Below are 10,540 nucleotides of genomic sequence, written 5' to 3'. Positions count from 1 at the left end.
TATTCTTCAGGAATCCGAAAATAAGCTCTATTTCACGAGTTATGCACAAATTCGGATTCTCCTATAAAACAAATTCCTTAACTCAAACCAAGTTAAGACTGCTTTGTCCTTCATATTTATTCATGTCTAATCAAGTTTCAACAATAAACAACGTTGTACTTTGTAGAATGAGAAAGAACTTCTTCAGCAATAAGCATCTCTCGACATATGACGAAATACAGATTTTGCTATAAAATTAATTCCTTCTATCAGCCTGACTTAAAACTGTTTGTCCTCCTTATTTATCCACTTTAAATCAAATTTCAAAAATTAAAAAAATTTTGTAGTTTGAGAAAGAACAACTTAATCTTCAGCTATCAGTATAAAAAGAGGGTAAGAAAAGGTGCAAATGCCAACCATACATCACTAAAAGGTGGAGCGGAAGTATTCGGCTGCAAGTAGGTGTGACTGTTCGACCATAATTTGTAAAAAGCGGGTAAGAAAAGGTTCGAATGCCCGACTATATATTAACAAAAGCGGAAGGAGAGATCTTCGGATGAGAGTGGGTGAGAATTTCCAACCATAATCTATAAAATGCGGTGAAAAAAAAGGTGTGAATACCCCATAGAACACTAAAAGGTGGAGCGGAAGTGTTCGGCTGCAAGAAGGTGTGAATGTCCGACTATATTTGGTGAAAAGCAGGTGAAGCAAGGTCTGAATGCCCAACCTTACATCATCAAAAGCGAGATCAGAGGTGTTTGGCTGCAAGAAGGCCATAGTTTGCCAAAAGCGGGTAAGGTGCGAATGACCGACTAAATATCAACAAAAGTGGGGGCGGAGGTCTTCGGATGCAAGTGGGTGTGAATATCCCACCATACAAGTATGGTGTAGAGGAAGCTGTGAATGGCCGACCATAGTAGAAAGCGGGTGAGAGAAGGTGCGAATGTCAAACCATACATGATCAAAACAGTGAGCGGAGGTGTTTGGCTGCGACAAGGTGTGAATGTCCACCCATAATTAATGAAAAGCGGGCAACAAGTAGGTTCGAATGCCCAACCATACATCATCAAAAGCAGGAGTGGATGTGTTCGGCTACAAGAAGGTTTGAATATCCGACCATAGTTTGTAAAAAGCGGGTAAGAAAAGGTTTGAATGCCCGAACATACACCATCAAAAGAGGGAGCGGAGGGGTTCCGCTGTAAGAAGGTGTGAATGTCCGACCATAGTTGGTAAAAAGCGGGTAAGAAAAGGTTAAAATACCCGACTGTACACAATCAATAGCGGGAGCGGAGTTGTTCGGCTACTAAAAGGTGTGAAAGTCCGACCAGGGTTTGTAAAAAGCGGGTAAGAAAAGGTGCGAATGCCCGACAATGTATGATCAAAAGAGGGAGCGGAGGTGTTCAGCTGAAAGAAGGTCTGAATGTCCATCAATAATTGCTAGAAAACATGAAAGAAAATTTTCTAATATCAAACCGCACATGATCATAAGCGGGAGAGGAGGTGTTCAGCTGCAAGAAGGTGTGAATGTCCACCCATAATTACTGAAAAATGGTTTGTAAAAAGCGGGTAAGAAAAGGTATGAATGCCTGACTATACACCATCAAATGCGGGAACGGTTTTTCGGCTGTGAGTAGGTGTGAATCTCCGACCATAATTGCTGAAAAATGTGTTAGAAAAGGTAAGAATGCCGGTCCATACATCATCAAAAGCGAGAAAGGTGGTGTTCGGCTGCAAGTAGGTGTGAATGTCCAGCCATAATTACTCAAAAACGGGTAAGAAAAGGTAGTATTGCCAGACCATACATGATCAAAACAGGGAGCGGAGGTGGTTCAGCTGCAAGAAGGTGTGAATGTCCGACTAAAGTTTGTAAAAAGCGGATAAGACAAGGTGCGAATGCCTGACAATGTATGATCAAAAGAGTGAGCGGAGGTTTTCGGCTGCAAGAAGTTCTGAATGTCTACCCATAATTCCTGAAAAATGGGTAAAAAAAGGGTCCGAATGCCCAACCATACATCATCAAAAGCAGGAGTGGATGTTTTCGGCTACAAGAAGGTTTGAATGTCCATCAATAATTGCTTTAAAACAGGAATGAAAATTTTCGAATATCAAACCGCACATGATCATAAGCGGGAGAGGAGGTGTTCAGCTGCAAGAAGGTGTGAATGTCCACCCATAATTCCTGAAAAATGGGTAAAAAAAGGTGCGAATGCCCAACCATACATTATCAAAAGCAGGTGTGAATGTCAGATCATAATTTGCAAAAAGCTGATGAGAAAAGGTGAGAATGCCTGACTATACACCATCAAATGCGGGAGCAGAGGTGTTCGGCTCTGAGTAGGCGTGAATGTCCGACCATATTTGCTGAAAAATGTGTTAGAAAAGGTAAGAATGCCGGAACATACATCATCAAAAGCGGGAGAGGTGGTGTTCAGCTGCAAAAAGGTGTGAATGTTCGACTAAAGTTTGTAAAAAGCGGGTAAGACAAGGTCCGAATGCCCGAACATACACCATCAAAAGAGGGAGCGGAGGTGTTCCGCTGTAAGAAGGTGTGAATGTCCAAACCATAGTTGGTAAAAACCGGGTAAGAAAAGGTTGAAATACCCGACTGTACACAATCAAAAGAGGGAGCGGAGTTGTTCAGCTAAGAGATGGTGTGAAAGTCCGACCATGGTTTGTAAAAAGCGGGTAAGAAAAGGTTCGTATGCCCTAATATACACTATCAAAAGCAGAAGCGGAGGTGTTCGGCTGCAAGAAGGTGTGAACGTCCAACCAAAGTTTGTAAAAAGCAGTTAAGAAAAGTTTCGAATATCTAACCAAACATAATCAAAAGCGGGAGCAGAGCTGTTCGACTGCAAGTAGGTGTGAATGTCAGATCATAATTTGCAAAAAGCTGATGAGAAAGGGTGAGAATGCCCGACTATACACCATCAAATGCGGTAGCGGAGTTGTTCGGCTGTGAGTAGGTGTGAATGTCCGACCATAATTGCTGGAAAATGTGTTAGAAAAGATAAGAATGCCGGTCCATATATCATCAAAAGCGGGAGAGGTGGTGTTCGGCTGCAAGTAGGTGTGAATGTCCAGCCATAATTACTCACAAACGGGTAAGAAAAGATAGTATTGCCAGACCATACATGATCAAAACAGGGAGCGGAGGTGGTTCAGCTTCAAGGTCTGAATGTCCACCAATAATTACTGAAAAATGGTTAAGAAAAGGTGCGAATGCCCAACCATATATCATCAAAAGCAGGAGTGGATGTGTTCGGCTACAAGAAGGTTTGAATGTCCGACCATAGTTTGTAAAAGGCGGGTAAGAAAAGGTTCCAATGTCCAAACATACACCATCAAAAGAGGGAGAGGAGGTGTTCCGCTGTAAGGTGTGAATGTCCGACCATAGTTTGTAAAAAGCGGATAAGAAAAGGTTAAAATACCCGACTGTACACAATCAAAAGAGAGAGCGGAGTTGTTCAGCTAAGAGATGGTGTGAAAGCCCGACCATGGTTTGTAAAAAGCGGGTAAGAAAAGGTTTGTATGCCCAAATATACACTATCAAAAGCAGAAGCGGAGGTGCTCGGCTGCAAGAAGGTGTGAACGTCCAACCAAAGTTTGTAAAAAGCAGTTAAGAAAAGTTTCGAATATCTAACCAAACATAATCAAAAGCGGGAGCAGAGCTGTTCGACTGCAAGTAGGTGTGAATGTCAGATCATAATTTGCAAAAAGCTGATGAGAAAGGGTGAGAATGCCTGACTATACACCATCAAATTGCGGTAGCGGAGTTGTTCGGCTGTGAGTAGGTGTGAATGTCCGACCATAATTGCTGGAAAATGTGTTAGAAAAGGTAAGAATGCCGGTCCATACATCATCAAAAGCGGGAGCGGTGGTGTTCGGCTGCAAGTAGGTGTGAATGTCCAGCCATAATTACTCCCAAACGGGTAACACCGAGAGTCCGAAAAGGAAATATAGATCACCCTACTCACTTTTCACCTAAAGAAATGAAGGAAGAGCTAGTTTCCCAAGAAATAACCTGAGTGTGTAATTTGTTTTGATAACTTAGAAAAACGAAAATGACATACCTACTTTCCTTTATCCTTTTAATGGTTCTCACCTTCTCAACACTAAATGTGAGAAGTGTGAAATCAAAGACAAGAGCCCAGAGTATTTTATCCTTCTTAGACTCCATAAAATCAGATGTGTTTTTAATACAAGAATGTGGACTACCTTTTTTAAAAAACCATAGACAATGGGAGGAAATGTGGCCCCATTTATCGATATGGAGTGGTTCAAATCAAAATAAAAATGATGGTGTGGCCATTCTAATTAAAAATCCGCATGTTCTGGTGAAAGGTAGCACAGTGGTGAGAGACGGACGGGCACTTTTAGCACACTTGAATTTTATGGGGCAAGACTTTAACCTCTTAAATATTTATGGTTTCAATGGAAAAATGACAGGTATGACCTTTTAGAAGATATACAGCTTTACATGCTAGGGCAAGTACCTTTAGTTGTAGCAGGATTTTAACTGTATCTTGAGCAGGAAAGATAGAAAAAGAGCAGGGGGAGATTTTAAAGTGGATAAGACTTCGATTTTACTTCAGGGCATATGCAGGGATTTTAAGCTTACTGACTGTTTTAAAACCATGCATCCCAGAGAGGAGGGCTTCACCTGGTTTAGTCATGATGGCACCAGAGCCTCTCGCATCGATTATTTCTTTACTAGAGATTGCCCACCCACTGATGTTAGATTAACCCCTGTTTTCTTTTCAAACCACCTTATGCTCTCCTGCACCCTTTCACCCCCTTCTGGTGTGACGGTAGGACGTGGTCTGTGGAAACTCAACTGTTCCCTGTTGGAGGATGAAATCATAGTCAGTCAGTACAGGGAATGTTATAAAGAGTGGCAGACCCTTCAAGACCTCTACGAAACACATGCACAATGGTGGGAAATGGTGAAGGAAACGACCCAGACTTTTTTTAAACAGCAAGGTAAACGTAAAAAAAGGAAAGAGAATAGATGTATGATGGGACAACAGAAACGCTTACAGCGCTACTTTAAACTAAATCAGTGTGGCATAAACTTTAATGAAGAAATCAAAGATGTCAAAAAGGAAATGTCAGTTTTAGCAGAAATAAAGAGTAAAGGAATTTTTGTAAGAAGCAGGGAGCAGGAAATTGAGGAAGGTGAAAAATGCACACGGTACTTTTTTAAGAAAGTTATAAATAAAAAGGAGTGTATTCAAAATCTAAAAAGAGAAGATGGGTTTTGAACAAAATCCACACAAGAGATGATTGAAACTGTACATACCTTTTATAGTAACATGTACAAAGAGAAACCAGTGCACTTGGAAACATCGGCAGAAATTTTAAAATTCGTTGACAAAACCGTAAAAGAGAATGCACACTTGACACAGGATTTTACTGCTTTAGAGTTAAAAAAAATGCCTAACAGGTTTTAAGAGAAGTCAAGCTCCGGGTTTAGACGGGCTTCCTGCAGAATTCTATCTGACCTTTTGGGACCTTTTATCATCAGACATTTTAGATGTTTTTAAAGATTTTGAAAAACTCGACCGACTGCCTGACAGTTTTAGAGTGGGAATAGTGACTCTACTTTATAAAAAAAATGATAAGACTGACCTAAAGAATTGGAGGCCCATCACACTTTTAAACTTTGACTGTAAACTTTTTAGCAAGGTTTTAGCGACACGGATGTCCTCTGTTTTAGAGGAGGTAATTCACCCAGACCAGGCTTGTGCAATCTCAGGGAGACAACTCACTGACAGCCTCGTACTGATTCGAGACATCATTGATTACGATAGAGAAAGAAACACCCGGCTTGTCATCTTAAATTTAGACTTTGAAAAAGCTTTTCATCAGGTCTCGCATCAATATCTCTTTCAGGTGTTGCAGCCATCGAATAGGACCCTGAAACTTCCATCCTGCACCGCTGTTTGCTTTTTCACAAGAGCAGAGAAGATCGCACCGTTCCCAGCGGCACTGCAGTACCGGGTCGATGCTTGGAGTGAACAGAGCCAGCTCCTTTTTAAATCCTATTGCTAAAAATCCATTTAATATGTAGTCCTCGTATAGAGGACATATCAAATATTAAACTGATAAGAACAGATACCACACTTGATCTTAGCCAAAAGGCCGAGAAGCGATAACTGTCCACTGGTTCACGTCCGAGGGCCCTTCCTGGCACAATGCGCACTTGTAGCGGTGTTCTTTTTAGTGTCACTTTGCACCTCCGCACTGAGCACTCTTCAGCCCTTTTAAATGGTATAACTTTGCACTCCTGCACGCTCCAGCAAGCACCATTCAAGCAACAACGTCAGCACAGTCGCAACAAGTAAGTAGACTCTACTCAGAGAAGTCACTCTGCACAGTAACAAGATTTCTTTTGCACAGACAGAAAGGGCTTCACCCGCAAAGGTAAAGCCTGCCAAAAATAGAAACAACTCACTAGTGCTGCTCTCCACGGAAGTCTTTAGTAAAAGGCGAAAGACTTGTACGTTATGAAGAGAAACCAGAGTACGATTATCCGTCACTGCAGGAGCAGGGCATCAGGCTAGTTGGCATAGCCACCTTCCCCATGGTGAGCTTTGCTTGGTAGAGACGTTTGCTCCCCCCCCTTGCTCCTTGGCTGACCAAGTAGGGACAATCGGGCCCTATTCGATGGCTGCCTTGTCTTTTACTCTGTGCAAAAGACAAGGCAGCAACAAAAACACCATGGGAACACCGTATTGAGGCTTTTTTCTGACCGCTCATTCGGTGTCGCGTTTCTTTCAAGCAATTCTCCCGGTTAGCCCGCACTCGGCTTGCTCCCAGAGCCGTGTTAAAGTCTACTTCGCATTCACACTCTCTTTTCTCAGCAGACTAAAAGAAACTTCCATCCTGCACCGCTGTTTGCTTTTTCACTAGAGCAGAGAAGAGCGCACCGTTCCCAGCGGCACTGCAGTACTGGGTCGATGTTTGGAGTGAACGGAGCAAGCTCCTTTTTCAACTCCTATTGCTAAAAATCCATTTAATATGTAGTCCTCGTATAGAGGACATATCAGAAATTAAACTGATAAGAACAGATATTACACTTGATCTGAGCTAAAAGACCGAGAAGCGATAACTGTCCACTGGTTCACGTCCGAGGGCCCTTCCTGGCACAATGCGCACTTGTAGCGGTGTTCTTTTTATGGCCATAGGTGGCCAGAGTGTCACTTTGCACCTCCGCCCACCCGCTGCACTGAGCACTCTTCAGCCCTTTCAAATGGTATAAATTTGCACTCCCGCACGCTCCAGCAAGCACCATTCAAGCAACAACTTTGCACTCCAGCTTCGAACATCGGCACAGTCGCAACAAGTAAGGCGACTCTACTCAGAGAAGTCACTCTGCACAGTAACAAGATTTCTTTTGCACAGACAAAAAGGGCTTCACCCGCAAAGGTAAAGCCTGCCAAAAATAGAAACAACTCATTAGTGCTGCTCTCCACGGAAGTCTTTAGTAAAAGGCGAAAGACTTGTACGTTATGAAGAGAAACCAGAGTACGATTATCCGTCACTGCAGGAGCAGGGCATCAGGCTAGTTGGCATAGCCACCTTCCCCATGGTGAGCTTTGCTTGGTGGAGACGCTTGATCCCCCCCCTTGCTCCTCGGCTGACCAAGTAGGAACAATCGGGCCCTATTCGATGGCTGCCTTGTCTTTTACTCTGTGCAAAAGACAAGGCAGCAACAAAAACACCATGGGAACACCGTATTGAGGCTTTTTTCTGACCGCTCATTCGGTGTCGCGTTTCTTTCAAGCAATTCTCCCGGTTAGCCCGCACTCGGATTGCTCCCAGAGCCGTGTTAAAGTCTACTTCGTATTCACTCTCTTTTCTCAGCAGACTCTTGGGATTTTATCTATAAAATGAATTCCTTCACTCAAACTATGTTAAAACTGCTTTGTCCTTCATATTTACCATGTCTAGAAAGATTTAAACAAAAAAAACAACGTCGTACATTGCATCTTTTGATCATACATTTTCGGGCATTCGCACCTTTTCTTACCCGCTTTTTTCAAACCAGGGTCGGACTTTCACACCTTTTAATAGCCGAACAACTCCGCTCCCGCTATTGATTGTGTACAGTCGGGTATTTTCACCTTGTCTTACCCGCTTTTTACCAACTATGGTCGGACATTCACACCTTCTTACAGCGGAACCCCTCCGCTCCCTCTTTTGATGGTGTATGTTTGGGCATTCGCACCTTTTCTTACCCGCTTTTTACAAACAATGGTCAGACATTCAAACCTTCTTGTAGCCGAACACATCCACTCCTGTTTTTGATGATGTATGGTTGGTTATTCGCACCTTTTCTTACCCATTTTTCAGTAATTATGGGTGGACATTCACACCTTCTTGCAGCTGAACACCTCCTCTCCCGCTTATGATCATGTGTGGTTTGATATTCGAAAATTTTCTTTCATGTTTTCTAGCAATTATTGATGGACATTCAGACCTTCTTGCAGCTGAACACCTCCGCTCCCGCTTTTGATGGTGTATAGTCAGGGTTTCGAACCTTTCCTTACCCGCTTTTTACAAACTATGGTCGGACATTCAGACCTTCCTGCAGCCGAAAACCTCCGCTCCCTCTTTTGATCATACATTGTCGGGCATTCGCACCTTTTCTTAACCACTTTTAACAAACCATGGTCGGACGTTCACACCTTTTAGTACCCGAACAACTCCACTCCCGCTATTGATTGTGTACAGTCGGGTATTTTAACCTTTTCTTACCCGCTTTTTACCAACTATGGTTGGACATTCACACCTTCTTACAGCGGAACACCTCCGCTCCCTCTTTTTATGGTGTATGTTCGGGCATTCAAACCTTTTCTTACCCGCTTTTTACAAACTATGGTCGGATATTCAAACCTTCTTGTAGCCAACATATCCACTCCTGCTTTTGATGATGTATGGTTTGACATTCGAAACTACTTGTTGCCCGCTTTTCATTAATTATGGGTGGACATTCACACCTTGTCACAGTCAAACACCTCCGCTCCCTGTTTTGATCATGTATGGTTTGACCTTCGCACCTTCTCTCACCCGCTTTTTACTATGGTCGGCCATTCACAGCTTACTCTCCACCATACTTGTATGGTGGGATATTCACACCCACTTGCATCTGAAGACCTCCGCCCCCACTTTTGTTGATATTTAGTCGGTCATTCGCACCTTACCCGCTTTTGGCAAACTATGGCCTTCTTGCAGCCAAACACCTCTGATCTCGCTTTTGATGATGTAAGGTTGGGCATTCAGACCTTGCTTCACCTGCTTTTCAACAAATATAGTCGGACATTCACACCTTATTGCAGCCGAACACTTCCGCTCCACCTTTTAGTGTTCTATCACACCATTTTTTTCACCGCATTTTATAGATTATGGTTGGAAATTCTCAACCACTCTCATCCGAAGACCTCTCCTCCCGCTTTTGTTAATATATTTGAACTTTAGTCGGACATTCACCCCTTCTTGCAGCTGAACCACCTCCGCTCCCTGTTTTGATCATGTATGGTCTGGCATTCTTACCTTTTCCTACCCGTTTGTGAGTAATTATGGCTGGACATTCACACCTAATTGCAGCCGAACACCACCTCTCCCGCTTTTGATTATGTATGGACCGGCATTCTTACCTGTTCTAACACATTTTTCAGCAATTATGGTCTGAGATTCACACCTACTCACAGCTGAACAACTCCGCTCCCGCATTTGATGGTGTATAGTTGGGCATTCTCACCCTTTCTCATCAGCTTTTTGCAAATTATGATCTGACATTCACACCTACTTGCAGTCGAACAGCTCTACTCCCGCTTTTGATTATGTTTGGTTGGATATTCAAACCTTTTAACTGCTTTTTACAAACTTTGGTCGGACGTTCACATCTTCTTGCAGCCGAACACCACAGCTTCCGCTTTTGATGGTATATATTTGGGCATTCGAACCTTTTCTTACCCGCTTTTTACCAACTATGGTCGGACATTCAAACCTTCTTGTAGCCGAACACATCCACTCCTGCTTTTGATGATGTATGGTTTGGCATTCGCACCTTTTCTTACCCATTTTTCAGTAATTATGGTTGGACATTCACACCTTCTTGCAGCTGAACACATCCACTCCTGCTTTCGATGATGTATGGTTGGGCATTCGCACCCTTTTTTTTACCCATTTTTCAGGAATTATGATTGGACATTCAGACCTTCTTGCAGCTGAACTACGTCCGCTCCCTGTTATGATCATGTGCGGTTTGATATTCGAAAATTCTCCTTCATGTTTTCTAGCAATTATTGATGGACATTCAGACCTTCTTGCAGCCGAACACATCCACTCCTGCTTTTGATGATGTATGGTTGGGCATTCGCACCCTTTTCTTGCCCATTTTTCAGGAATTATGGTTGGACATTAAGACCTTCTTGCAACCGAACACATCCACTCCTGCTTTCGATGATGTATGGTTGGGCATTCGCACCCTTTTTTTTACCCATTTTCAGGAATTATGATTGGACATTCAGACCTTCTTGCAGCTGAACTACGTCCG

General features: G+C 42.9%; 4 non-coding genes across 4 annotated transcripts; all 4 read right to left on the bottom strand.

The window, feature by feature from the left end:
- Positions 1-5,942: 5,942 nt before the first annotated feature.
- On the bottom strand, positions 5,943-6,132 carry LOC140285489 (U2 spliceosomal RNA). Its single transcript, XR_011910514.1, has one exon. It is a non-coding gene; the product is annotated as a U2 spliceosomal RNA (small nuclear RNA).
- Positions 6,133-6,391: 259 nt separating this feature from the next.
- On the bottom strand, positions 6,392-6,505 carry LOC140285496 (U5 spliceosomal RNA). The gene has a single exon (XR_011910520.1). It is a non-coding gene; the product is annotated as a U5 spliceosomal RNA (small nuclear RNA).
- Positions 6,506-6,897: 392 nt separating this feature from the next.
- LOC140285501 (U2 spliceosomal RNA) lies at positions 6,898-7,088 on the bottom strand. Its single transcript, XR_011910525.1, has one exon. It is a non-coding gene; the product is annotated as a U2 spliceosomal RNA (small nuclear RNA).
- Positions 7,089-7,396: 308 nt separating this feature from the next.
- On the bottom strand, positions 7,397-7,510 carry LOC140285490 (U5 spliceosomal RNA). Its single transcript, XR_011910515.1, has one exon. It is a non-coding gene; the product is annotated as a U5 spliceosomal RNA (small nuclear RNA).
- Positions 7,511-10,540: the final 3,030 nt, after the last annotated feature.

The sequence above is a fragment of the Leuresthes tenuis genome, unplaced genomic scaffold, assembly GCF_036924035.1.
Source record: "Leuresthes tenuis unplaced genomic scaffold, fLeuTen1.0.hap1 SCAF_42, whole genome shotgun sequence".
NCBI lineage: Eukaryota > Metazoa > Chordata > Actinopteri > Atheriniformes > Atherinopsidae > Leuresthes > Leuresthes tenuis.
This window is presented reverse-complemented; position numbering and strand designations above follow the sequence as displayed.